The sequence below is a fragment of the Spea bombifrons genome, chromosome 4 (assembly GCF_027358695.1).
Source record: "Spea bombifrons isolate aSpeBom1 chromosome 4, aSpeBom1.2.pri, whole genome shotgun sequence".
Taxonomy (NCBI): domain Eukaryota; kingdom Metazoa; phylum Chordata; class Amphibia; order Anura; family Pelobatidae; genus Spea; species Spea bombifrons.
Window position 1 is genome coordinate 110,550,938 of NC_071090.1, and position 22,602 is coordinate 110,573,539.

A 22,602-nucleotide genomic window follows, 5' to 3' on the forward strand; every position below is an offset into this window, starting at 1 on the left:
AGAGGAACGTCCAATTTTTGGGGCTCTTTTCAAAAGACATTCCAAAAGTAGTGTTTGCTTGGTTGTTTTTTTTTCTAATTGACTGTTTTAGCCCAGAGCGATCAGTCGATCTCGTATGTCGGGCAACAAACTAGAGTCATAATGAGGGCTCTCTGAACCTAGTTTGCAGCCACCAAAACCAGCCAGTGCTGCTACCACATGCCCCAGTGGCCTAATGGATAAGGCACTGGCCTCCTAAGCCAGGGATTGTGGGTTCGAGTCCCATCTGGGGTGCTCTCAATCGAGCAAGTGACCGTTTCGGCCCAGTGTAACGCCATTGGCAAGACATCTGCCGGTAGGCAAGGTTTTTTTTTACGCCAGGAATCAATTCCACTCGAAATCCATGTCCCAAAACCACCCCTTTAAGCATGGCTCTACAAGCTTGCATGGGAATCACAAAGCTTTCCACACGCCTATTTTGAAAGAAAAAACAGACAATTGGCTTGTGGACTGAAAAGGCTTCAAGCGAACTTTGGTCAAGCTACCTTTCTTAATGTGCAAGAAGCCTTTTCATCAATTTTCGCTGTCCCACAGAGGAGCGTTAAGTTTGCAAGTGACAAAACAAGAAAACCGAGTGTAAGGTGACACCAGCACGAAGCTCCAGTGGCGCAATCGGTTAGCGCGCGGTACTTATAAGGCAGTATTTGTTGAGCAATGCCGAGGTTGTGAGTTCAAGCCTCACCTGGAGCACTTCCCTTTAAGCTTTCAAGTTTTATTTGAAAGATTTTTTTAAGGGATAATGTGCAGGAATATATTTTCTCCAATATTTTCATTAGTAGACGTTAACACGGCTTAATGAAGCACTGACCGCGGTTAAGAACTGCTGGGAGAGTTCATGGTTGCAAACCAACCGACAGCGATTCCCTGGTGGTCTAGTGGCTAGGATTCGGCGCTCTCACCGCCGCGGCCCGGGTTCGATTCCCGGTCAGGGAACGTTTTTAATAAAGTACAGCAAAGATGAGGAGAAATGTTTACATGGAGAGGAGCAGAGAAGTTGGTCCGAATGGTCCCGCGAGCTTTTCTAACAAGTTGAAAAGTCTGCGCATCTGATTTCAAGTTTTAATCCTGAGAGATTAATATTGGAACAAGGAATTTTACAATCTTCAAGGAGTCTCTCTCATTTGGCATGGTGCCAAAAGTTTGGCAAAAAGCATAAATGGTGCTAATCTTTAAAACGAGACCAAAATCCCCGCCACTGGATGAAAGACTTAGTGAGCCTCAACATCTGTGGTGTGGAAGTTATTTGAAAGATTTTTAAGGGATAATGTGCAAGGATATATTGTCTCCCACCTTATCAGTAGTAGACGTGAACACGGCTCAATGAAGGACTGATCGCGGTTAAGAACTGCTGGGAGAGCTCATGGCTTCAGAGCACTCGCCAGCGATTCCCTGGTGGTCTAGTGGCTAGGATTCGGCGCTCTCACCGCCGCGGCCCGGGTTCGATTCCCGGTCAGGGAAGGTTTTTAATAAAGCACAACAAAGACGAGGAGAAATGTTTACATAAAGAGGAGCAGAGAAGTTGGTCCGAATGGCCCCGCAAGCTTTTATAACAATTTGAGAAGGCTGCACATCTGGTTCCAGGCTTGGGACAGGAAGTTGAAAAGAGCATCACAAGAGTGGTGTTTGCACTGTTGTCAGAGTGCAAGTTATGACACCGTGACAGGAAGCACAATTGGAAGCTCAGTCTGGGAGAAAACAAGAGTCCTTCAGTCCAGTCCCCCAAATTGCAGATTGATATTTTAGTGCACGTTAGGGTCCGTTTTGCCTGGACTCCAAACGTATTTGCTGCATGCGTTCTTTGGTTATTGGACTTTGAAAATGAGACCTGCGCCTCCTTGACGTGCTCACCTTGAAGCGTCTATTGAAAACCAGGAAGTCTTAGTATGCAAACGTCTTGCACATGCTCAGTAGCACTCCCAGTAGAAGTCAACCAGGCAAATCAAGCAGGTGCCAAAGAGGTGATTTTCCAGAGGAACGTCCAATTTTTGGGGCTCTTTTCAAAAGACATTCCAAAAGTAGTGTTTGCTTGGTTGTTTTTTTTTCTAATTGACTGTTTTAGCCCAGAGCGATCAGTCGATCTCGTATGTCGGGCAACAAACTAGAGTCATAATGAGGGCTCTCTGAACCTAGTTTGCAGCCACCAAAACCAGCCAGTGCTGCTACCACATGCCCCAGTGGCCTAATGGATAAGGCACTGGCCTCCTAAGCCAGGGATTGTGGGTTCGAGTCCCATCTGGGGTGCTCTCAATCGAGGAAGTGACTGTTTCGGCCCAGTGTAACACCATCGGCAAGACATCTGCCGGTAGGCAAAGTTTTTTTTTACGCCAGGAATCAATTCCACTCGAAACCCATGTCCCAAAACCACCCCTTTAAGCATGGCTCTACAAGCTTGCATGGGAATCACAAAGCTTTCCACATGCCTATTTTGAAAGAAAAAACAGACAATTGGCTTGTGGACTGAAAAGGCTTCAAGCGAACTTTGGTCAAGCTACCTTTCTTAATGTGCAAGAAGCCTTTTCATCAATTTTCGCTGTCCCACAGAGGAGCGTTAAGTTTGCAAGTGACAAAACAAGAAAACCGAGTGTAAGGTGACACCAGCACGAAGCTCCAGTGGCGCAATCGGTTAGCGCGCGGTACTTATAAGGCAGTATTTGTTGAGCAATGCCGAGGTTGTGAGTTCAAGCCTCACCTGGAGCACTTCCCTTTAAGCTTTCAAGTTTTATTTGAAAGATTTTTTTAAGGGATAATGTGCAGGAATATATTTTCTCCAATATTTTCATTAGTAGACGTTAACACGGCTTAATGAAGCACTGACCGCGGTTAAGAACTGCTGGGAGAGTTCATGGTTGCAAACCAACCGACAGCAATTCCCTGGTGGTCTAGTGGCTAGGATTCGGCGCTCTCACCGCCGCGGCCCGGGTTCGATTCCCGGTCAGTGAACGTTTTTAATAAAGTACAGCAAAGATGAGGAGAAATGTTTACATGGAGAGGAGCAGAGAAGTTGGTCCGAATGGTCCCGCGAGCTTTTCTAACAAGTTGAAAAGTCTGCGCATCTGATTTCAAGTTTTAATCCTGAGAGATTAATATTGGAACAAGGAATTTTACAATCTTCAAGGAGTCTCTCTCATTTGGCATGGTGCCAAAAGTTTGGCAAAAAGCATAAATGGTGCTAATCTTTAAAACGAGACCAAAATCCCCGCCACTGGATGAAAGACTTAGTGAGCCTCAACATCTGTGGTGTGGAAGTTATTTGAAAGATTTTTAAGGGATAATGTGCAAGGATATATTGTCTCCCACCTTATCAGTAGTAGACGTGAACACGGCTCAATGAAGGACTGATCGCGGTTAAGAACTGCTGGGAGAGCTCATGGCTTCAGAGCACTCGCCAGCGATTCCCTGGTGGTCTAGTGGCTAGGATTCGGCGCTCTCACCGCCGCGGCCCGGGTTCGATTCCCGGTCAGGGAAGGTTTTTAATAAAGCACAACAAAGACGAGGAGAAATGTTTACATAAAGAGGAGCAGAGAAGTTGGTCCGAATGGCCCCGCAAGCTTTTATAACAATTTGAGAAGGCTGCACATCTGGTTCCAGGCTTGGGACAGGAAGTTGAAAAGAGCATCACAAGAGTGGTGTTTGCACTGTTGTCAGAGTGCAAGTTATGACACCGTGACAGGAAGCACAATTGGAAGCTCAGTCTGGGAGAAAACAAGAGTCCTTCAGTCCAGTCCCCCAAATTGCAGATTGATATTTTAGTGCACGTTAGGGTCCGTTTTGCCTGGACTCCAAACGTATTTGCTGCATGCGTTCTTTGGTTATTGGACTTTGAAAATGAGACCTGCGCCTCCTTGACGTGCTCACCTTGAAGCGTCTATTGAAAACCAGGAAGTCTTAGTATGCAAACGTCTTGCACATGCTCAGAAGCACTCCCAGTAGAAGTCAACCAGGCAAATCAAGCAAGTGCCAAAGAGGTGATTTTCCAGAGGAACGTCCAATTTTTGGGGCTCTTTTCAAAAGACATTCCAAAAGTAGTGTTTGCTTGGTTGTTTTTTTTTCTAATTGACTGTTTTAGCCCAGAGCGATCAGTCGATCTCGTATGTCGGGCAACAAACTAGAGTCATAATGAGGGCTCTCTGAACCTAGTTTGCAGCCACCAAAACCAGCCAGTGCTGCTACCACATGCCCCAGTGGCCTAATGGATAAGGCACTGGCCTCCTAAGCCAGGGATTGTGGGTTCGAGTCCCATCTGGGGTGCTCTCAATCGAGCAAGTGACCGTTTCGGCCCAGTGTAACGCCATTGGCAAGACATCTGCCGGTAGGCAAGGTTTTTTTTTACGCCAGGAATCAATTCCACTCGAAATCCATGTCCCAAAACCACCCCTTTAAGCATGGCTCTACAAGCTTGCATGGGAATCACAAAGCTTTCCACACGCCTATTTTGAAAGAAAAAACAGACAATTGGCTTGTGGACTGAAAAGGCTTCAAGCGAACTTTGGTCAAGCTACCTTTCTTAATGTGCAAGAAGCCTTTTCATCAATTTTCGCTGTCCCACAGAGGAGCGTTAAGTTTGCAAGTGACAAAACAAGAAAACCGAGTGTAAGGTGACACCAGCACGAAGCTCCAGTGGCGCAATCGGTTAGCGCGCGGTACTTATAAGGCAGTATTTGTTGAGCAATGCCGAGGTTGTGAGTTCAAGCCTCACCTGGAGCACTTCCCTTTAAGCTTTCAAGTTTTATTTGAAAGATTTTTTTAAGGGATAATGTGCAGGAATATATTTTCTCCAATATTTTCATTAGTAGACGTTAACACGGCTTAATGAAGCACTGACCGCGGTTAAGAACTGCTGGGAGAGTTCATGGTTGCAAACCAACCGACAGCGATTCCCTGGTGGTCTAGTGGCTAGGATTCGGCGCTCTCACCGCCGCGGCCCGGGTTCGATTCCCGGTCAGGGAACGTTTTTAATAAAGTACAGCAAAGATGAGGAGAAATGTTTACATGGAGAGGAGCAGAGAAGTTGGTCCGAATGGTCCCGCGAGCTTTTCTAACAAGTTGAAAAGTCTGCGCATCTGATTTCAAGTTTTAATCCTGAGAGATTAATATTGGAACAAGGAATTTTACAATCTTCAAGGAGTCTCTCTCATTTGGCATGGTGCCAAAAGTTTGGCAAAAAGCATAAATGGTGCTAATCTTTAAAACGAGACCAAAATCCCCGCCACTGGATGAAAGACTTAGTGAGCCTCAACATCTGTGGTGTGGAAGTTATTTGAAAGATTTTTAAGGGATAATGTGCAAGGATATATTGTCTCCCACCTTATCAGTAGTAGACGTGAACACGGCTCAATGAAGGACTGATCGCGGTTAAGAACTGCTGGGAGAGCTCATGGCTTCAGAGCACTCGCCAGCGATTCCCTGGTGGTCTAGTGGCTAGGATTCGGCGCTCTCACCGCCGCGGCCCGGGTTCGATTCCCGGTCAGGGAAGGTTTTTAATAAAGCACAACAAAGACGAGGAGAAATGTTTACATAAAGAGGAGCAGAGAAGTTGGTCCGAATGGCCCCGCAAGCTTTTATAACAATTTGAGAAGGCTGCACATCTGGTTCCAGGCTTGGGACAGGAAGTTGAAAAGAGCATCACAAGAGTGGTGTTTGCACTGTTGTCAGAGTGCAAGTTATGACACCGTGACAGGAAGCACAATTGGAAGCTCAGTCTGGGAGAAAACAAGAGTCCTTCAGTCCAGTCCCCCAAATTGCAGATTGATATTTTAGTGCACGTTAGGGTCCGTTTTGCCTGGACTCCAAACGTATTTGCTGCATGCGTTCTTTGGTTATTGGACTTTGAAAATGAGACCTGCGCCTCCTTGACGTGCTCACCTTGAAGCGTCTATTGAAAACCAGGAAGTCTTAGTATGCAAACGTCTTGCACATGCTCAGTAGCACTCCCAGTAGAAGTCAACCAGGCAAATCAAGCAGGTGCCAAAGAGGTGATTTTCCAGAGGAACGTCCAATTTTTGGGGCTCTTTTCAAAAGACATTCCAAAAGTAGTGTTTGCTTGGTTGTTTTTTTTTCTAATTGACTGTTTTAGCCCAGAGCGATCAGTCGATCTCGTATGTCGGGCAACAAACTAGAGTCATAATGAGGGCTCTCTGAACCTAGTTTGCAGCCACCAAAACCAGCCAGTGCTGCTACCACATTCCCCAGTGGCCTAATGGATAAGGCACTGGCCTCCTAAGCCAGGGATTGTGGGTTCGAGTCCCATCTGGGGTGCTCTCAATCGAGCAAGTGACCGTTTGGGCCCAGTGTAACGCCATTGGCAAGACATCTGCCGGTAGGCAAGGTTTTTTTTTTACGCCAGGAATCAATTCCACTCGAAATCCATGTCCCAAAACCACCCCTTTAAGCATGGCTCTACAAGCTTGCATGGGAATCACAAAGCTTTCCACACGCCTATTTTGAAAGAAAAAACAGACAATTGGCTTGTGGACTGAAAAGGCTTCAAGCGAACTTTGGTCAAGCTACCTTTCTTAATGTGCAAGAAGCCTTTTCATCAATTTTCGCTGTCCCACAGAGGAGCGTTAAGTTTGCAAGTGACAAAACAAGAAAACCGAGTGTAAGGTGACACCAGCACGAAGCTCCAGTGGCGCAATCGGTTAGCGCGCGGTACTTATAAGGCAGTATTTGTTGAGCAATGCCAAGGTTGTGAGTTCAAGCCTCACCTGGAGCACTTCCCTTTAAGCTTTCAAGTTTTATTTGAAAGATTTTTTTAAGGGATAATGTGCAGGAATATATTTTCTCCAATATTTTCATTAGTAGACGTTAACACGGCTTAATGAAGCACTGACCGCGGTTAAGAACTGCTGGGAGAGTTCATGGTTGCAAACCAACCGACAGCGATTCCCTGGTGGTCTAGTGGCTAGGATTCGGCGCTCTCACCGCCGCGGCCCGGGTTCGATTCCCGGTCAGGGAACGTTTTTAATAAAGTACAGCAAAGATGAGGAGAAATGTTTACATGGAGAGGAGCAGAGAAGTTGGTCCGAATGGTCCCGCGAGCTTTTCTAACAAGTTGAAAAGTCTGCGCATCTGATTTCAAGTTTTAATCCTGAGAGATTAATATTGGAACAAGGAATTTTACAATCTTCAAGGAGTCTCTCTCATTTGGCATGGTGCCAAAAGTTTGGCAAAAAGCATAAATGGTGCTAATCTTTAAAACGAGACCAAAATCCCCGCCACTGGATGAAAGACTTAGTGAGCCTCAACATCTGTGGTGTGGAAGTTATTTGAAAGATTTTTAAGGGATAATGTGCAAGGATATATTGTCTCCCACCTTATCAGTAGTAGACGTGAACACGGCTCAATGAAGGACTGATCGCGGTTAAGAACTGCTGGGAGAGCTCATGGCTTCAGAGCACTCGCCAGCGATTCCCTGGTGGTCTAGTGGCTAGGATTCGGCGCTCTCACCGCCGCGGCCCGGGTTCGATTCCCGGTCAGGGAAGGTTTTTAATAAAGCACAACAAAGACGAGGAGAAATGTTTACATAAAGAGGAGCAGAGAAGTTGGTCCGAATGGCCCCGCAAGCTTTTATAACAATTTGAGAAGGCTGCACATCTGGTTCCAGGCTTGGGACAGGAAGTTGAAAAGAGCATCACAAGAGTGGTGTTTGCACTGTTGTCAGAGTGCAAGTTATGACACCGTGACAGGAAGCACAATTGGAAGCTCAGTCTGGGAGAAAACAAGAGTCCTTCAGTCCAGTCCCCCAAATTGCAGATTGATATTTTAGTGCACGTTAGGGTCCGTTTTGCCTGGACTCCAAACGTATTTGCTGCATGCGTTCTTTGGTTATTGGACTTTGAAAATGAGACCTGCGCCTCCTTGACGTGCTCACCTTGAAGCGTCTATTGAAAACCAGGAAGTCTTAGTATGCAAACGTCTTGCACATGCTCAGTAGCACTCCCAGTAGAAGTCAACCAGGCAAATCAAGCAGGTGCCAAAGAGGTGATTTTCCAGAGGAACGTCCAATTTTTGGGGCTCTTTTCAAAAGACATTCCAAAAGTAGTGTTTGCTTGGTTGTTTTTTTTTCTAATTGACTGTTTTAGCCCAGAGCGATCAGTCGATCTCGTATGTCGGGCAACAAACTAGAGTCATAATGAGGGCTCTCTGAACCTAGTTTGCAGCCACCAAAACCAGCCAGTGCTGCTACCACATGCCCCAGTGGCCTAATGGATAAGGCACTGGCCTCCTAAGCCAGGGGTTGTGGGTTCGAGTCCCATCTGGGGTGCTCTCAATCGAGCAAGTGACCGTTTCGGCCCAGTGTAACGCCATTGGCAAGACATCTGCCAGTAGGCAAGGTTTTTTTTTACGCCAGGAATCAATTCCACTCGAAATCCATGTCCCAAAACCACCCCTTTAAGCATGGCTCTACAAGCTTGCATGGGAATCACAAAGCTTTCCACACGCCTATTTTGAAAGAAAAAACAGACAATTGGCTTGTGGACTGAAAAGGCTTCAAGCGAACTTTGGTCAAGCTACCTTTCTTAATGTGCAAGAAGCCTTTTCATCAATTTTCGCTGTCCCACAGAGGAGCGTTAAGTTTGCAAGTGACAAAACAAGAAAACCGAGTGTAAGGTGACACCAGCACGAAGCTCCAGTGGCGCAATCGGTTAGCGCGCGGTACTTATAAGGCAGTATTTGTTGAGCAATGCCGAGGTTGTGAGTTCAAGCCTCACCTGGAGCACTTCCCTTTAAGCTTTCAAGTTTTATTTGAAAGATTTTTTTAAGGGATAATGTGCAGGAATATATTTTCTCCAATATTTTCATTAGTAGACGTTAACACGGCTTAATGAAGCACTGACCGCGGTTAAGAACTGCTGGGAGAGTTCATGGTTGCAAACCAACCGACAGCAATTCCCTGGTGGTCTAGTGGCTAGGATTCGGCGCTCTCACCGCCGCGGCCCGGGTTCGATTCCCGGTCAGGGAACGTTTTTAATAAAGTACAGCAAAGATGAGGAGAAATGTTTACATGGAGAGGAGCAGAGAAGTTGGTCCGAATGGTCCCGCGAGCTTTTCTAACAAATTGAAAAGTCTGCGCATCTGATTTCAAGTTTTAATCCTGAGAGATTAATATTGGAACAAGGAATTTTACAATCTTCAAGGAGTCTCTCTCATTTGGCATGGTGCCAAAAGTTTGGCAAAAAGCATAAATGGTGCTAATCTTTAAAACGAGACCAAAATCCCCGCCACTGGATGAAAGACTTAGTGAGCCTCAACATCTGTGGTGTGGAAGTTATTTGAAAGATTTTTAAGGGATAATGTGCAAGGATATATTGTCTCCCACCTTATCAGTAGTAGACGTGAACACGGCTCAATGAAGGACTGATCGCGGTTAAGAACTGCTGGGAGAGCTCATGGCTTCAGAGCACTCGCCAGCGATTCCCTGGTGGTCTAGTGGCTAGGATTCGGCGCTCTCACTGCCGCGGCCCGGGTTCGATTCCCGGTCAGGGAAGGTTTTTAATAAAGCACAACAAAGACGAGGAGAAATGTTTACATAAAGAGGAGCAGAGAAGTTGGTCCGAATGGCCCCGCAAGCTTTTATAACAATTTGAGAAGGCTGCACATCTGGTTCCAGGCTTGGGACAGGAAGTTGAAAAGAGCATCACAAGAGTGGTGTTTGCACTGTTGTCAGAGTGCAAGTTATGACACCGTGACAGGAAGCACAATTGGAAGCTCAGTCTGGGAGAAAACAAGAGTCCTTCAGTCCAGTCCCCCAAATTGCAGATTGATATTTTAGTGCACGTTAGGGTCCGTTTTGCCTGGACTCCAAACGTATTTGCTGCATGCGTTCTTTGGTTATTGGACTTTGAAAATGAGACCTGCGCCTCCTTGACGTGCTCACCTTGAAGCGTCTATTGAAAACCAGGAAGTCTTAGTATGCAAACGTCTTGCACATGCTCAGTAGCACTCCCAGTAGAAGTCAACCAGGCAAATCAAGCAGGTGCCAAAGAGGTGATTTTCCAGAGGAACGTCCAATTTTTGGGGCTCTTTTCAAAAGACATTCCAAAAGTAGTGTTTGCTTGGTTGTTTTTTTTTCTAATTGACTGTTTTAGCCCAGAGCGATCAGTCGATCTCGTATGTCGGGCAACAAACTAGAGTCATAATGAGGGCTCTCTGAACCTAGTTTGCAGCCACCAAAACCAGCCAGTGCTGCTACCACATGCCCCAGTGGCCTAATGGATAAGGCACTGGCCTCCTAAGCCAGGGATTGTGGGTTCGAGTCCCATCTGGGGTGCTCTCAATCGAGCAAATGACCGTTTCAGCCCAGTGTAACACCATTGGCAAGACATCTGCCGGTAGGCAAGGGTTTTTTTTACGCCAGGAATCAATTCCACTCGAAATCCATGTCCCAAAACCACCCCTTTAAGCATGGCTCTACAAGCTTGCATGGGAATCACAAAGCTTTCCACACGCCTATTTTGAAAGAAAAAACAGACAATTGGCTTGTGGACTGAAAAGGCTTCAAGCGAACTTTGGTCAAGCTACCTTTCTTAATGTGCAAGAAGCCTTTTCATCAATTTTCGCTGTCCCACAGAGGAGCGTTAAGTTTGCAAGTGACAAAACAAGAAAACCGAGTGTAAGGTGACACCAGCACGAAGCTCCAGTGGCGCAATCGGTTAGCGCGCGGTACTTATAAGGCAGTATTTGTTGAGCAATGCCGAGGTTGTGAGTTCAAGCCTCACCTGGAGCACTTCCCTTTAAGCTTTCAAGTTTTATTTGAAAGATTTTTTTAAGGGATAATGTGCAGGAATATATTTTCTCCAATATTTTCATTAGTAGACGTTAACACGGCTTAATGAAGCACTGACCGCGGTTAAGAACTGCTGGGAGAGTTCATGGTTCCAAACCAACCGACAGCGATTCCCTGGTGGTCTAGTGGCTAGGATTCGGCGCTCTCACCGCCGCGGCCCGGGTTCGATTCCCGGTCAGGGAACGTTTTTAATAAAGTACAGCAAAGATGAGGAGAAATGTTTACATGGAGAGGAGCAGAGAAGTTGGTCCGAATGGTCCCGCGAGCTTTTCTAACAAGTTGAAAAGTCTGCGCATCTGATTTCAAGTTTTAATCCTGAGAGATTAATATTGGAACAAGGAATTTTACAATCTTCAAGGAGTCTCTCTCATTTGGCATGGTGCCAAAAGTTTGGCAAAAAGCATAAATGGTGCTAATCTTTAAAACGAGACCAAAATCCCCGCCACTGGATGAAAGACTTAGTGAGCCTCAACATCTGTGGTGTGGAAGTTATTTGAAAGATTTTTAAGGGATAATGTGCAAGGATATATTGTCTCCCACCTTATCAGTAGTAGACGTGAACACGGCTCAATGAAGGACTGGTCGCGGTTAAGAACTGCTGGGAGAGCTCATGGCTTCAGAGCACTCGCCAGCGATTCCCTGGTGGTCTAGTGGCTAGGATTCGGCGCTCTCACCGCCGCGGCCCGGGTTCGATTCCCGGTCAGGGAAGGTTTTTAATAAAGCACAACAAAGACGAGGAGAAATGTTTACATAAAGAGGAGCAGAGAAGTTGGTCCGAATGGCCCCGCAAGCTTTTATAACAATTTGAGAAGGCTGCACATCTGGTTCCAGGCTTGGGACAGGAAGTTGAAAAGAGCATCACAAGAGTGGTGTTTGCACTGTTGTCAGAGTGCAAGTTATGACACCGTGACAGGAAGCACAATTGGAAGCTCAGTCTGGGAGAAAACAAGAGTCCTTCAGTCCAGTCCCCCAAATTGCAGATTGATATTTTAGTGCACGTTAGGGTCCGTTTTGCCTGGACTCCAAACGTATTTGCTGCATGCGTTCTTTGGTTATTGGACTTTGAAAATGAGACCTGCGCCTCCTTGACGTGCTCACCTTGAAGCGTCTATTGAAAACCAGGAAGTCTTAGTATGCAAACGTCTTGCACATGCTCAGTAGCACTCCCAGTAGAAGTCAACCAGGCAAATCAAGCAGGTGCCAAAGAGGTGATTTTCCAGAGGAACGTCCAATTTTTGGGGCTCTTTTCAAAAGACATTCCAAAAGTAGTGTTTGCTTGGTTGTTTTTTTTTCTAATTGACTGTTTTAGCCCAGAGCGATCAGTCGATCTCGTATGTCGGGCAACAAACTAGAGTCATAATGAGGGCTCTCTGAACCTAGTTTGCAGCCACCAAAACCAGCCAGTGCTGCTACCACATGCCCCAGTGGCCTAATGGATAAGGCACTGGCCTCCTAAGCCAGGGATTGTGGGTTCAAGTCCCATCTGGGGTGCTCTCAATCGAGCAAGTGACCGTTTCAGCCCAGTGTAACGCCATTGGCAAGACGTCTGCCGTTAGGCAAGGTTTTTTTTTACGCCAGGAATCAATTCCACTCGAAATCCATGTCCCAAAACCACCCCTTTAAGCATGGCTCTACAAGCTTGCATGGGAATCACAAAGCTTTCCACACGCCTATTTTGAAAGAAAAAACAGACAATTGGCTTGTGGACTGAAAAGGCTTCAAGCGAACTTTGGTCAAGCTACCTTTCTTAATGTGCAAGAAGCCTTTTCATCAATTTTCGCTGTCCCACAGAGGAGCGTTAAGTTTGCAAGTGACAAAACAAGAAAACCGAGTGTAAGGTGACACCAGCACGAAGCTCCAGTGGCGCAATCGGTTAGCGCGCGGTACTTATAAGGCAGTATTTGTTGAGCAATGCCGAGGTTGTGAGTTCAAGCCTCACCTGTAGCACTTCCCTTTAAGCTTTCAAGTTTTATTTGAAAGATTTTTTTAAGGGATAATGTGCAGGAATATATTTTCTCCAATATTTTCATTAGTAGACGTTAACACGGCTTAATGAAGCACTGACCGCGGTTAAGAACTGCTGGGAGAGTTCATGGTTCCAATCCAACCGACAGCGATTCCCTGGTGGTCTAGTGGCTAGGATTCGGCGCTCTCACCGCCGCGGCCCGGGTTCGATTCCCGGTCAGGGAACGTTTTTAATAAAGTACAGCAAAGATGAGGAGAAATGTTTACATGGAGAGGAGCAGAGAAGTTGGTCCGAATGGTCCCGCGAGCTTTTCTAACAAGTTGAAAAGTCTGCGCATCTGATTTCAAGTTTTAATCCTGAGAGATTAATATTGGAACAAGGAATTTTACAATCTTCAAGGAGTCTCTCTCATTTGGCATGGTGCCAAAAGTTTGGCAAAAAGCATAAATGGTGCTAATCTTTAAAACGAGACCAAAATCCCCGCCACTGGATGAAAGACTTAGTGAGCCTCAACATCTGTGGTGTGGAAGTTATTTGAAAGATTTTTAAGGGATAATGTGCAAGGATATATTGTCTCCCACCTTATCAGTAGTAGACGTGAACACGGCTCAATGAAGGACTGATCGCGGTTAAGAACTGCTGGGAGAGCTCATGGCTTCAGAGCACTCGCCAGCGATTCCCTGGTGGTCTAGTGGCTAGGATTCGGCGCTCTCACCGCCGCGGCCCGGGTTCGATTCCCGGTCAGGGAAGGTTTTTAATAAAGCACAACAAAGACGAGGAGCAGAGAAGTTGGTCCGAATGGCCCCGCAAGCTTTTATAACAATTTGAGAAGGCTGCACATCTGGTTCCAGGCTTGGGACAGGAAGTTGAAAAGAGCATCACAAGAGTGGTGTTTGCACTGTTGTCAGAGTGCAAGTTATGACACCGTGACAGGAAGCACAATTGGAAGCTCAGTCTGGGAGAAAACAAGAGTCCTTCAGTCCAGTCCCCCAAATTGCAGATTGATATTTTAGTGCACGTTAGGGTCCGTTTTGCCTGGACTCCAAACGTATTTGCTGCATGCGTTCTTTGGTTATTGGACTTTGAAAATGAGACCTGCGCCTCCTTGACGTGCTCACCTTGAAGCGTCTCTTGAAAACCAGGAAGTCTTAGTATGCAAACGTCTTGCACATGCTCAGTAGCACTCCCAGTAGAAGTCAACCAGGCAAATCAAGCAGGTGCCAAAGAGGTGATTTTCCAGAGGAACGTCCAATTTTTGGGGCTCTTTTCAAAAGACATTCCAAAAGTAGTGTTTGCTTGGTTGTTTTTTTTTCTAATTGACTGTTTTAGCCCAGAGCGATCAGTCGATCTCGTATGTCGGGCAACAAACTAGAGTCATAATGAGGGCTCTCTGAACCTAGTTTGCAGCCACCAAAACCAGCCAGTGCTGCTACCACATGCCCCAGTGGCCTAATGGATAAGGCACTGGCCTCCTAAGCCAGGGATTGTGGGTTCGAGTCCCATCTGGGGTGCTCTCAATCGAGCAAGTGACCGTTTCAGCCCAGTGTAATGCAATTGGCAAGACATCTGCCGGTAGGCAAGGTTTTTTTTTTCCGCCAGGAATCAATTCCACTCGAAATCCATGTCCCAAAACCACCCCTTTAAGCATGGCTCTACAAGCTTGCATGGGAATCACAAAGCTTTCCACACGCCTATTTTGAAAGAAAAAACAGACAATTGGCTTGTGGACTGAAAAGGCTTCAAGCGAACTTTGGTCAAGCTACCTTTCTTAATGTGCAAGAAGCCTTTTCATCAATTTTCGCTGTCCCACAGAGGAGCGTTAAGGTTGCAAGTGAGAAAACAAGAAAACCGAGTGTAAGCTGACACCAGCACGAAGCTCCAGTGGCGCAATCGGTTAGCGCGCGGTACTTATAAGGCAGTATTTGTTGAGCAATGCCGAGGTTGTGAGTTCAAGCCTCACCTGGAGCACTTCCCTTTAAGCTTTCAAGTTTTATTTGAAAGATTTTTTTAAGGGATAATGTGCAGGAATATATTTTCTCCAATATTTTCATTAGTAGACGTTAACACGGCTTAATGAAGCACTGACCGCGGTTAAGAACTGCTGGGAGAGTTCATGGTTCCAAACCAACCAACAGCAACTCCCTGGTGGTCTAGTGGCTAGGATTCGGCGCTCTCACCGCCGCGGCCCGGGTTCGATTCCCGGTCAGGGAATGTTTTTAATAAAGTACAGCAAAGATGAGGAGAAATGTTTACATGGAGAGGAGCAGAGAAGTTGGTCCGAATGGTCCCGCGAGCTTTTCTAACAAGTTGAAAAGTCTGCGTATCTGATTTCAAGTTTTAATCCTGAGAGATTAATATTGGAACAAGGAATTTTACAATCTTCAAGGAGTCTCTCTCATTTGGCATGGTGCCAAAAGTTTGGCAAAAAGCATAAATGGTGCTAATCTTTAAAACGAGACCAAAATCCCCGCCACTGGATGAAAGACTTAGTGAGCCTCAACATCTGTGGTGTGGAAGTTATTTGAAAGATTTTTAAGGGATAATGTGCAAGGATATATTGTCTCCCACCTTATCAGTAGTAGACGTGAACACGGCTCAATGAAGGACTGATCGCGGTTAAGAACTGCTGGGAGAGCTCATGGCTTCAGAGCACTCGCCAGCGATTCCCTGGTGGTCTAGTGGCTAGGATTCGGCGCTCTCACCGCCGCGGCCCGGGTTCGATTCCCGGTCAGGGAAGGTTTTTAATAAAGCACAACAAAGATGAGGAGAAATGTTTACATAAAGAGGAGCAGAGAAGTTGGTCCGAATGGCCCCGCAAGCTTTTATAACAATTTGAGAAGGCTGCACATCTGGTTCCAGGCTTGGGACAGGAAGTTGAAAAGAGCATCACAAGAGTGGTGTTTGCACTGTTGTCAGAGTGCAAGTTATGACACCGTGACAGGAAGCACAATTGGAAGCTCAGTCTGGGAGAAAACAAGAGTCCTTCAGTCCAGTCCCCCAAATTGCAGATTGATATTTTAGTGCACGTTAGGGTCCGTTTTGCCTGGACTCCAAACGTATTTGCTGCATGCGTTCTTTGGTTATTGGACTTTGAAAATGAGACCTGCGCCTCCTTGACGTGCTCACCTTGAAGCGTCTATTGAAAACCAGGAAGTCTTAGTATGCAAACGTCTTGCACATGCTCAGTAGCACTCCCAGTAGAAGTCAACCAGGCAAATCAAGCAGGTGCCAAAGAGGTGATTTTCCAGAGGAACGTCCAATTTTTGGGGCTCTTTTCAAAAGACATTCCAAAAGTAGTGTTTGCTTGGTTGTTTTTTTTTCTAATTGACTGTTTTAGCCCAGAGCGATCAGTCGATCTCGTATGTCGGGCAACAAACTAGAGTCATAATGAGGGCTCTCTGAACCTAGTTTGCAGCCACCAAAACCAGCCAGTGCTGCTACCACATACCCCAGTGGCCTAATGGATAAGGCACTGGCCTCCTAATCCAGGGATTGTGGGTTCAAGTCCCATCTGGGGTGCTCTCAATCGAGCAAGTGACCGTTTCGGCCCAGTGTAATGCCATTGGCAAGACATCTGCCGGTAGGCAAGGTTTTTTTTTTCCGCCAGGAATCAATTCCACTCGAAATCCATGTCCCAAAACCACCCCTTTAAGCATGGCTCTACAAGCTTGCATGGGAATCACAAAGCTTTCCACACGCCTATTTTGAAAGAAAAAACAGACAATTGGCTTGTGGACTGAAAAGGCTTCAAGCGAACTTTGGTCAAGCTACCTTTCTTAATGTGCAAGAAGCCTTTTCATCAATTTTCGCTGTCCCACAGAGGAGCGTTAAGGTTGCAAGTGAGAAAACAAGAAAACCGAGTGTAAGCTGACACCAGCACGAAGCTCCAGTGGCGCAATCGGTTAGCGCGCGGTACTTATAAGGCAGTATTTGTTGAGCAATGCCGAGGTTGTGAGTTCAAGCCTCACCTGGAGCACTTCCCTTTAAGCTTTCAAGTTTTATTTGAAAGATTTTTTTAAGGGATAATGTGCAGGAATATATTTTCTCCAATATTTTCATTAGTAGACGTTAACACGGCTTAATGAAGCACTGACCGCGGTTAAGAACTGCTGGGAGAGTTCATGGTTCCAAACCAACAAACAGCGATTCCCTGGTGGTCTAGTGGCTAGGATTCGGCGCTCTCACCGCCGCGGCCCGGGTTCGATTCCCGGTCAGGGAATGTTTTTAATAAAGTACAGCAAAGATGAGGAGAAATGTTTACATGGAGAGGAGCAGAGAAGTTGGTCCGAATGGTCCCGCGAGCTTTTCTAACAAGTTGAAAAGTCTGCGTATCTGATTTCAAGTTTTAATCCTGAGAGATTAATATTGGAACAAGGAATTTTACAATCTTCAAGGAGTCTCTCTCATTTGGCATGGTGCCAAAAGTTTGGCAAACAGCATAAATGGTGCTAATCTTTAAAACGAGACCAAAATCCCCGCCACTGGATGAAAGACTTAGTGAGCCTCAACATCTGTGGTGTGGAAGTTATTTGAAAGATTTTTAAGGGATAATGTGCAAGGATATATTGTCTCCCACCTTATCAGTAGTAGACGTGAACACGGCTCAATGAAGGACTGATCGCGGTTAAGAACTGCTGGGAGAGCTCATGGCTTCAGAGTACTCGCCAGCGATTCCCTGGTGGTCTAGTGGCTAGGATTCGGCGCTCTCACCGTCGCGACCCGGGTTCGATTCCCGGTCAGGGAAGGTTTTTAATAAAGCACAACAAAGATGAGGAGAAATGTTTACATAAAGAGGAGCAGAGAAGTTGGTCCGAATGGCCCCGCAAGCTTTTATAACAATTTGAGAAGGCTGCACATCTGGTTCCAGGCTTGGGACAGGAAGTTGAAAAGAGCATCACAAGAGTGGTGTTTGCACTGTTGTCAGAGTGCAAGTTATGACACCGTGACAGGAAGCACAATTGGAAGCTCAGTCTGGGAGAAAACAAGAGTCCTTCAGTCCAGTCCCCCAAATTGCAGATTGATATTTTAGTGCACGTTAGGGTCCGTTTTGCCTGGACTCCAAACGTATTTGCTGCATGCGTTCTTTGGTTATTGGACTTTGAAAATGAGACCTGCGCCTCCTTGACGTGCTCACCTTGAAGCGTCTATTGAAAACCAGGAAGTCTTAGTATGCAAACGTCTTGCACATGCTCAGTAGCACTCCCAGTAGAAGTCAACCAGGCAAATCAAGCAGGTGCCAAAGAGGTGATTTTCCAGAGGAACGTCCAATTTTTGGGGCTCTTTTCAAAAGACATTCCAAAAGTAGTGTTTGCTTGGTTGTTTTTTTTTCTAATTGACTGTTTTAGCCCAGAGCGATCAGTCGATCTCGTATGTCGGGCAACAAACTAGAGTCATAATGAGGGCTCTCTGAACCTAGTTTGCAGCCACCAAAACCAGCCAGTGCTGCTACCACATGCCCCAGTGGCCTAATGGATAAGGCACTGGCCTCCTAAGCCAGGGATTGTGGGTTCGAGTCCCATCTGGGGTGCTCTCAATCGAGCAAGTGACCGTTTCGGCCCAGTGTAATGCCATTGGCAAGACATCTGCCGGTAGGCAAGGTTTTTTTTTCCGCCAGGAATCAATTCCACTCGAAATCCATGTCCCAAAACCACCCCTTTAAGCATGGCTCTACAAGCTTGCATGGGAATCACAAAGCTTTCCACACGCCTATTTTGAAAGAAAAAACAGACAATTGGCTTGTGGACTGAAAAGGCTTCAAGCGATCTTTGGTCAAGCTACCTTTCTTAATGTGCAAGAAGCCTTTTCATCAATTTTCGCTGTCTCACAGAGGAGCGTTAAGGTTGCAAGTGAGAAAACAAGAAAACCGAGTGTAAGCTGACACCAGCACGAAGCTCCAGTGGTGCAATCGGTTAGCGCGCGGTACTTATAAGGCAGTATTTGTTGAGCAATGCCGAGGTTGTGAGTTCAAGCCTCTCCTGGAGCACTTCCCTTTAAGCTTTCAAGTTTTATTTGAAAGATTTTTTTAAGGGATAATGTGCAGGAATATATTTTCTCCAATATTTTCATTAGTAGACGTTAACACGGCTTAATGAAGCACTGACCGCGGTTAAGAACTGCTGGGAGAGTTCATGGTTCCAAACCAACCAACAGCGATTCCCTGGTGGTCTAGTGGCTAGGATTCGGCGCTCTCACCGCCGCGGCCCGGGTTCGATTCCCGGTCAGGGAATGTTTTTAATAAAGTACAGCAAAGATGAGGAGAAATGTTTACATGGAGAGGAGCAGAGAAGTTGGTCCGAATGGTCCCGCGAGCTTTTCTAACAAGTTGAAAAGTCTGCGTATCTGATTTCAAGTTTTAATCCTGAGAGATTAATATTGGAACAAGGAATTTTACAATCTTCAAGGAGTCTCTCTCATTTGGCATGGTGCCAAAAGTTTGGCAAAAAGCATAAATGGTGCTAATCTTTAAAACGAGACCAAAATCCCCGCCACTGGATGAAAGACTTAGTGAGCCTCAACATCTGTGGTGTGGAAGTTATTTGAAAGATTTTTAAGGGATAATGTGCAAGGATATATTGTCTCCCACCTTATCAGTAGTAGACGTGAACACGGCTCAATGAAGGACTGATCGCGGTTAAGAACTGCTGGGAGAGCTCATGGCTTCAGGGCACTCGCCAGCGATTCCCTGGTGGTCTAGTGGCTAGGATTCGGCGCTCTCACCGCCGCGGCCCGGGTTCGATTCCCGGTCAGGGAAGGTTTTTAATAAAGCACAACAAAGATGAGGAGAAATGTTTACATAAAGAGGAGCAGAGAAGTTGGTCCGAATGGCCCCGCAAGCTTTTATAACAATTTGAGAAGGCTGCACATCTGGTTCCAGGCTTGGGACAGGAAGTTGAAAAGAGCATCACAAGAGTGGTGTTTGCACTGTTGTCAGAGTGCAAGTTATGACACCGTGACAGGAAGCACAATTGGAGGCTCAGTCTGGGAGAAAACAAGAGTCCTTCAGTCCAGTCCCCCAAATTGCAGATTGATATTTTAGTGCACGTTAGGGTCCGTTTTGCCTGGACTCCAAACGTATTTGCTGCATGCGTTCTTTGGTTATTGGACTTTGAAAATGAGACCTGCGCCTCCTTGACGTGCTCACCTTGAAGCGTCTATTGAAAACCAGGAAGTCTTAGTATGCAAACGTCTTGCACATGCTCAGTAGCACTCCCAGTAGAAGTCAACCAGGCAAATCAAGCAGGTGCCAAAGAGGTGATTTTCCAGAGGAACGTCCAATTTTTGGGGCTCTTTTCAAAAGACATTCCAAAAGTAGTGTTTGCTTGGTTGTTTTTTTTTCTAATTGACTGTTTTAGCCCAGAGCGATCAGTCGATCTCGTATGTCGGGCAACAAACTAGAGTCATAATGAGGGCTCTCTGAACCTAGTTTGCAGCCACCAAAACCAGCCAGTGCTGCTACCACATGCCCCAGTGGCCTAATGGATAAGGCACTGGCCTCCTAAGCCAGGGATTGTGGGTTCGAGTCCCATCTGGGGTGCTCTCAATCAAGCAAGTGACCGTTTCGGCCCAGTGTAATGCCATTGGCAAGACATCTGCCGGTAGGCAAGGTTTTTTTTTTCCGCCAGGAATCAATTCCACTCGAAATCCATGTCCCAAAACCACCCCTTTAAGCATGGCTCTACAAGCTTGCATGGGAATCACAAAGCTTTCCACACGCCTATTTTGAAAGAAAAAACAGACAATTGGCTTGTGGACTGAAAAGGCTTCAAGCGAACTTTGGTCAAGCTACCTTTCTTAATGTGCAAGAAGCCTTTTCATCAATTTTCGCTGTCCCACAGAGGAGCGTTAAGGTTGCAAGTGAGAAAACAAGAAAACCGAGTGTAAGCTGACACCAGCACGAAGCTCCAGTGGCGCAATCGGTTAGCGCGCGGTACTTATAAGGCAGTATTTGTTGAGCAATGCCGAGGTTGTGAGTTCAAGCCTCACCTGGAGCACTTCCCTTTAAGCTTTCAAGTTTTATTTGAAAGATTTTTTTAAGGGATAATGTGCAGGAATATATTTTCTCCAATATTTTCATTAGTAGACGTTAACACGGCTTAATGAAGCACTGACCGCGGTTAAGAACTGCTGGGAGAGTTCATGGTTCCAAACCAACCAACAGCGATTCCCTGGTGGTCTAGTGGCTAGGATTCGGCGCTCTCACCGCCGCGGCCCGGGTTCGATTCCCGGTCAGGGAATGTTTTTAATAAAGTACAGCAAAGATGAGGAGAAATGTTTACATGGAGAGGAGCAGAGAAGTTGGTCCGAATGGTCCCGCGAGCTTTTCTAACAAGTTGAAAAGTCTGCGTATCTGATTTCAAGTTTTAATCCTGAGAGATTAATATTGGAACAAGGAATTTTACAATCTTCAAGGAGTCTCTCTCATTTGGCATGGTGCCAAAAGTTTGGCAAAAAGCATAAATGGTGCTAATCTTTAAAACGAGACCAAAATCCCCGCCACTGGATGAAAGACTTAGTGAGCCTCAACATCTGTGGTGTGGAAGTTATTTGAAAGATTTTTAAGGGATAATGTGCAAGGATATATTGTCTCCCACCTTATCAGTAGTAGACGTGAACACGGCTCAATGAAGGACTGATCGCGGTTAAGAACTGCTGGGAGAGCTCATGGCTTCAGAGCACTCGCCAGCGATTACCTGGTGGTCTAGTGGCTAGGATTCGGCGCTCTCACCGCCGCGGCCCGGGTTCGATTCCCGGTCAGGGAAGGTTTTTAATAAAGCACAACAAAGATGAGGAGAAATGTTTACATAAAGAGGAGCAGAGAAGTTGGTCCGAATGGCCCCGCAAGCTTTTATAACAATTTGAGAAGGCTGCACATCTGGTTCCAGGCTTGGGACAGGAAGTTGAAAAGAGCATCACAAGAGTGGTGTTTGCACTGTTGTCAGAGTGCAAGTTATGACACCGTGACAGGAAGCACAATTGGAAGCTCAGTCTGGGAGAAAACAAGAGTCCTTCAGTCCAGTCCCCCAAATTGCAGATTGATATTTTAGTGCACGTTAGGGTCCGTTTTGCCTGGACTCCAAACGTATTTGCTGCATGCGTTCTTTGGTTATTGGACTTTGAAAATGAGACCTGCGCCTCCTTGACGTGCTCACCTTGAAGCGTCTATTGAAAACCAGGAAGTCTTAGTATGCAAACGTCTTGCACATGCTCAGTAGCACTCCCAGTAGAAGTCAACCAGGCAAATCAAGCAGGTGCCAAAGAGGTGATTTTCCAGAGGAACGTCCAATTTTTGGGGCTCTTTTTTTTCTAATTGACTGTTTTAGCCCAGAGCGATCAGTCGATCTCGTATGTCGGGCAACAAACTAGAGTCATAATGAGGGCTCTCTGAACCTAGTTTGCAGCCACCAAAACCAGCCAGTGCTGCTACCACATGCCCCAGTGGCCTAATGGATAAGGCACTGGCCTCCTAAGCCAGGGATTGTGGGTTCGAGTCCCATCTGGGGTGCTCTCAATCGAGCAAGTGACCGTTTCGGCCCAGTGTAATGCCATTGGCAAGACATCTGCCGGTAGGCAAGGTTTTTTTTTTCCGCCAGGAATCAATTCCACTCGAAATCCATGTCCCAAAACCACCCCTTTAAGCATGGCTCTACAAGCTTGCATGGGAATCACAAAGCTTTCCACACGCCTATTTTGAAAGAAAAAACAGACAATTGGCTTGTGGACTGAAAAGGCTTCAAGCGAACTTTGGTCAAGCTACCTTTCTTAATGTGCAAGAAGCCTTTTCATCAATTTTCGCTGTCCCACAGAGGAGCGT

At 46.2% G+C, this 22,602-nt stretch overlaps 41 non-coding genes across 41 annotated transcripts; all 41 read left to right on the plus strand.

The window, feature by feature from the left end:
• The first annotated feature begins 200 nt into the window (after nt 1-200).
• Nucleotides 201-273, plus strand: TRNAR-CCU (transfer RNA arginine (anticodon CCU)). Its single transcript has one exon. It is a non-coding gene; the product is annotated as a tRNA-Arg (tRNA).
• Nucleotides 274-636: 363 nt separating this feature from the next.
• On the plus strand, nt 637-729 carry TRNAI-UAU (transfer RNA isoleucine (anticodon UAU)). The gene is given in 2 exon segments: nt 637-674; nt 694-729. It is a non-coding gene; the product is annotated as a tRNA-Ile (tRNA).
• Nucleotides 730-900: 171 nt separating this feature from the next.
• On the plus strand, nt 901-972 carry TRNAE-CUC (transfer RNA glutamic acid (anticodon CUC)). Its single transcript has one exon. It is a non-coding gene; the product is annotated as a tRNA-Glu (tRNA).
• Nucleotides 973-1,425: 453 nt separating this feature from the next.
• TRNAE-CUC (transfer RNA glutamic acid (anticodon CUC)) lies at nt 1,426-1,497 on the plus strand. Its single transcript has one exon. It is a non-coding gene; the product is annotated as a tRNA-Glu (tRNA).
• A 710-nt stretch (nt 1,498-2,207) lies between these two features.
• Nucleotides 2,208-2,280, plus strand: TRNAR-CCU (transfer RNA arginine (anticodon CCU)). Its single transcript has one exon. It is a non-coding gene; the product is annotated as a tRNA-Arg (tRNA).
• Nucleotides 2,281-2,643: 363 nt separating this feature from the next.
• TRNAI-UAU (transfer RNA isoleucine (anticodon UAU)) lies at nt 2,644-2,736 on the plus strand. The gene is given in 2 exon segments: nt 2,644-2,681; nt 2,701-2,736. It is a non-coding gene; the product is annotated as a tRNA-Ile (tRNA).
• A 696-nt stretch (nt 2,737-3,432) lies between these two features.
• TRNAE-CUC (transfer RNA glutamic acid (anticodon CUC)) lies at nt 3,433-3,504 on the plus strand. The gene has a single exon. It is a non-coding gene; the product is annotated as a tRNA-Glu (tRNA).
• A 710-nt stretch (nt 3,505-4,214) lies between these two features.
• On the plus strand, nt 4,215-4,287 carry TRNAR-CCU (transfer RNA arginine (anticodon CCU)). Its single transcript has one exon. It is a non-coding gene; the product is annotated as a tRNA-Arg (tRNA).
• A 363-nt stretch (nt 4,288-4,650) lies between these two features.
• Nucleotides 4,651-4,743, plus strand: TRNAI-UAU (transfer RNA isoleucine (anticodon UAU)). Its single transcript is given in 2 exon segments — nt 4,651-4,688; nt 4,708-4,743. It is a non-coding gene; the product is annotated as a tRNA-Ile (tRNA).
• Nucleotides 4,744-4,914: 171 nt separating this feature from the next.
• TRNAE-CUC (transfer RNA glutamic acid (anticodon CUC)) lies at nt 4,915-4,986 on the plus strand. Its single transcript has one exon. It is a non-coding gene; the product is annotated as a tRNA-Glu (tRNA).
• Nucleotides 4,987-5,439: 453 nt separating this feature from the next.
• On the plus strand, nt 5,440-5,511 carry TRNAE-CUC (transfer RNA glutamic acid (anticodon CUC)). Its single transcript has one exon. It is a non-coding gene; the product is annotated as a tRNA-Glu (tRNA).
• Nucleotides 5,512-6,221: 710 nt separating this feature from the next.
• Nucleotides 6,222-6,294, plus strand: TRNAR-CCU (transfer RNA arginine (anticodon CCU)). The gene has a single exon. It is a non-coding gene; the product is annotated as a tRNA-Arg (tRNA).
• A 364-nt stretch (nt 6,295-6,658) lies between these two features.
• Nucleotides 6,659-6,751, plus strand: TRNAI-UAU (transfer RNA isoleucine (anticodon UAU)). Its single transcript is given in 2 exon segments — nt 6,659-6,696; nt 6,716-6,751. It is a non-coding gene; the product is annotated as a tRNA-Ile (tRNA).
• Nucleotides 6,752-6,922: 171 nt separating this feature from the next.
• TRNAE-CUC (transfer RNA glutamic acid (anticodon CUC)) lies at nt 6,923-6,994 on the plus strand. Its single transcript has one exon. It is a non-coding gene; the product is annotated as a tRNA-Glu (tRNA).
• Nucleotides 6,995-7,447: 453 nt separating this feature from the next.
• TRNAE-CUC (transfer RNA glutamic acid (anticodon CUC)) lies at nt 7,448-7,519 on the plus strand. Its single transcript has one exon. It is a non-coding gene; the product is annotated as a tRNA-Glu (tRNA).
• A 710-nt stretch (nt 7,520-8,229) lies between these two features.
• On the plus strand, nt 8,230-8,302 carry TRNAR-CCU (transfer RNA arginine (anticodon CCU)). The gene has a single exon. It is a non-coding gene; the product is annotated as a tRNA-Arg (tRNA).
• A 363-nt stretch (nt 8,303-8,665) lies between these two features.
• TRNAI-UAU (transfer RNA isoleucine (anticodon UAU)) lies at nt 8,666-8,758 on the plus strand. The gene is given in 2 exon segments: nt 8,666-8,703; nt 8,723-8,758. It is a non-coding gene; the product is annotated as a tRNA-Ile (tRNA).
• A 171-nt stretch (nt 8,759-8,929) lies between these two features.
• On the plus strand, nt 8,930-9,001 carry TRNAE-CUC (transfer RNA glutamic acid (anticodon CUC)). Its single transcript has one exon. It is a non-coding gene; the product is annotated as a tRNA-Glu (tRNA).
• Nucleotides 9,002-10,236: 1,235 nt separating this feature from the next.
• On the plus strand, nt 10,237-10,309 carry TRNAR-CCU (transfer RNA arginine (anticodon CCU)). The gene has a single exon. It is a non-coding gene; the product is annotated as a tRNA-Arg (tRNA).
• Nucleotides 10,310-10,672: 363 nt separating this feature from the next.
• Nucleotides 10,673-10,765, plus strand: TRNAI-UAU (transfer RNA isoleucine (anticodon UAU)). The gene is given in 2 exon segments: nt 10,673-10,710; nt 10,730-10,765. It is a non-coding gene; the product is annotated as a tRNA-Ile (tRNA).
• A 171-nt stretch (nt 10,766-10,936) lies between these two features.
• TRNAE-CUC (transfer RNA glutamic acid (anticodon CUC)) lies at nt 10,937-11,008 on the plus strand. Its single transcript has one exon. It is a non-coding gene; the product is annotated as a tRNA-Glu (tRNA).
• A 453-nt stretch (nt 11,009-11,461) lies between these two features.
• On the plus strand, nt 11,462-11,533 carry TRNAE-CUC (transfer RNA glutamic acid (anticodon CUC)). The gene has a single exon. It is a non-coding gene; the product is annotated as a tRNA-Glu (tRNA).
• Nucleotides 11,534-12,243: 710 nt separating this feature from the next.
• Nucleotides 12,244-12,316, plus strand: TRNAR-CCU (transfer RNA arginine (anticodon CCU)). Its single transcript has one exon. It is a non-coding gene; the product is annotated as a tRNA-Arg (tRNA).
• A 363-nt stretch (nt 12,317-12,679) lies between these two features.
• TRNAI-UAU (transfer RNA isoleucine (anticodon UAU)) lies at nt 12,680-12,772 on the plus strand. The gene is given in 2 exon segments: nt 12,680-12,717; nt 12,737-12,772. It is a non-coding gene; the product is annotated as a tRNA-Ile (tRNA).
• Nucleotides 12,773-12,943: 171 nt separating this feature from the next.
• On the plus strand, nt 12,944-13,015 carry TRNAE-CUC (transfer RNA glutamic acid (anticodon CUC)). The gene has a single exon. It is a non-coding gene; the product is annotated as a tRNA-Glu (tRNA).
• Nucleotides 13,016-13,468: 453 nt separating this feature from the next.
• Nucleotides 13,469-13,540, plus strand: TRNAE-CUC (transfer RNA glutamic acid (anticodon CUC)). The gene has a single exon. It is a non-coding gene; the product is annotated as a tRNA-Glu (tRNA).
• A 689-nt stretch (nt 13,541-14,229) lies between these two features.
• On the plus strand, nt 14,230-14,302 carry TRNAR-CCU (transfer RNA arginine (anticodon CCU)). The gene has a single exon. It is a non-coding gene; the product is annotated as a tRNA-Arg (tRNA).
• A 364-nt stretch (nt 14,303-14,666) lies between these two features.
• TRNAI-UAU (transfer RNA isoleucine (anticodon UAU)) lies at nt 14,667-14,759 on the plus strand. Its single transcript is given in 2 exon segments — nt 14,667-14,704; nt 14,724-14,759. It is a non-coding gene; the product is annotated as a tRNA-Ile (tRNA).
• A 171-nt stretch (nt 14,760-14,930) lies between these two features.
• TRNAE-CUC (transfer RNA glutamic acid (anticodon CUC)) lies at nt 14,931-15,002 on the plus strand. Its single transcript has one exon. It is a non-coding gene; the product is annotated as a tRNA-Glu (tRNA).
• A 453-nt stretch (nt 15,003-15,455) lies between these two features.
• Nucleotides 15,456-15,527, plus strand: TRNAE-CUC (transfer RNA glutamic acid (anticodon CUC)). The gene has a single exon. It is a non-coding gene; the product is annotated as a tRNA-Glu (tRNA).
• A 710-nt stretch (nt 15,528-16,237) lies between these two features.
• On the plus strand, nt 16,238-16,310 carry TRNAR-CCU (transfer RNA arginine (anticodon CCU)). Its single transcript has one exon. It is a non-coding gene; the product is annotated as a tRNA-Arg (tRNA).
• A 364-nt stretch (nt 16,311-16,674) lies between these two features.
• On the plus strand, nt 16,675-16,767 carry TRNAI-UAU (transfer RNA isoleucine (anticodon UAU)). The gene is given in 2 exon segments: nt 16,675-16,712; nt 16,732-16,767. It is a non-coding gene; the product is annotated as a tRNA-Ile (tRNA).
• A 171-nt stretch (nt 16,768-16,938) lies between these two features.
• TRNAE-CUC (transfer RNA glutamic acid (anticodon CUC)) lies at nt 16,939-17,010 on the plus strand. Its single transcript has one exon. It is a non-coding gene; the product is annotated as a tRNA-Glu (tRNA).
• A 1,235-nt stretch (nt 17,011-18,245) lies between these two features.
• Nucleotides 18,246-18,318, plus strand: TRNAR-CCU (transfer RNA arginine (anticodon CCU)). The gene has a single exon. It is a non-coding gene; the product is annotated as a tRNA-Arg (tRNA).
• Nucleotides 18,319-18,681: 363 nt separating this feature from the next.
• Nucleotides 18,682-18,774, plus strand: TRNAI-UAU (transfer RNA isoleucine (anticodon UAU)). Its single transcript is given in 2 exon segments — nt 18,682-18,719; nt 18,739-18,774. It is a non-coding gene; the product is annotated as a tRNA-Ile (tRNA).
• Nucleotides 18,775-18,945: 171 nt separating this feature from the next.
• TRNAE-CUC (transfer RNA glutamic acid (anticodon CUC)) lies at nt 18,946-19,017 on the plus strand. Its single transcript has one exon. It is a non-coding gene; the product is annotated as a tRNA-Glu (tRNA).
• A 453-nt stretch (nt 19,018-19,470) lies between these two features.
• On the plus strand, nt 19,471-19,542 carry TRNAE-CUC (transfer RNA glutamic acid (anticodon CUC)). The gene has a single exon. It is a non-coding gene; the product is annotated as a tRNA-Glu (tRNA).
• Nucleotides 19,543-20,252: 710 nt separating this feature from the next.
• On the plus strand, nt 20,253-20,325 carry TRNAR-CCU (transfer RNA arginine (anticodon CCU)). Its single transcript has one exon. It is a non-coding gene; the product is annotated as a tRNA-Arg (tRNA).
• A 364-nt stretch (nt 20,326-20,689) lies between these two features.
• On the plus strand, nt 20,690-20,782 carry TRNAI-UAU (transfer RNA isoleucine (anticodon UAU)). Its single transcript is given in 2 exon segments — nt 20,690-20,727; nt 20,747-20,782. It is a non-coding gene; the product is annotated as a tRNA-Ile (tRNA).
• A 171-nt stretch (nt 20,783-20,953) lies between these two features.
• On the plus strand, nt 20,954-21,025 carry TRNAE-CUC (transfer RNA glutamic acid (anticodon CUC)). Its single transcript has one exon. It is a non-coding gene; the product is annotated as a tRNA-Glu (tRNA).
• Nucleotides 21,026-22,220: 1,195 nt separating this feature from the next.
• Nucleotides 22,221-22,293, plus strand: TRNAR-CCU (transfer RNA arginine (anticodon CCU)). Its single transcript has one exon. It is a non-coding gene; the product is annotated as a tRNA-Arg (tRNA).
• The last annotated feature ends 309 nt before the right edge of the window (nt 22,294-22,602 follow it).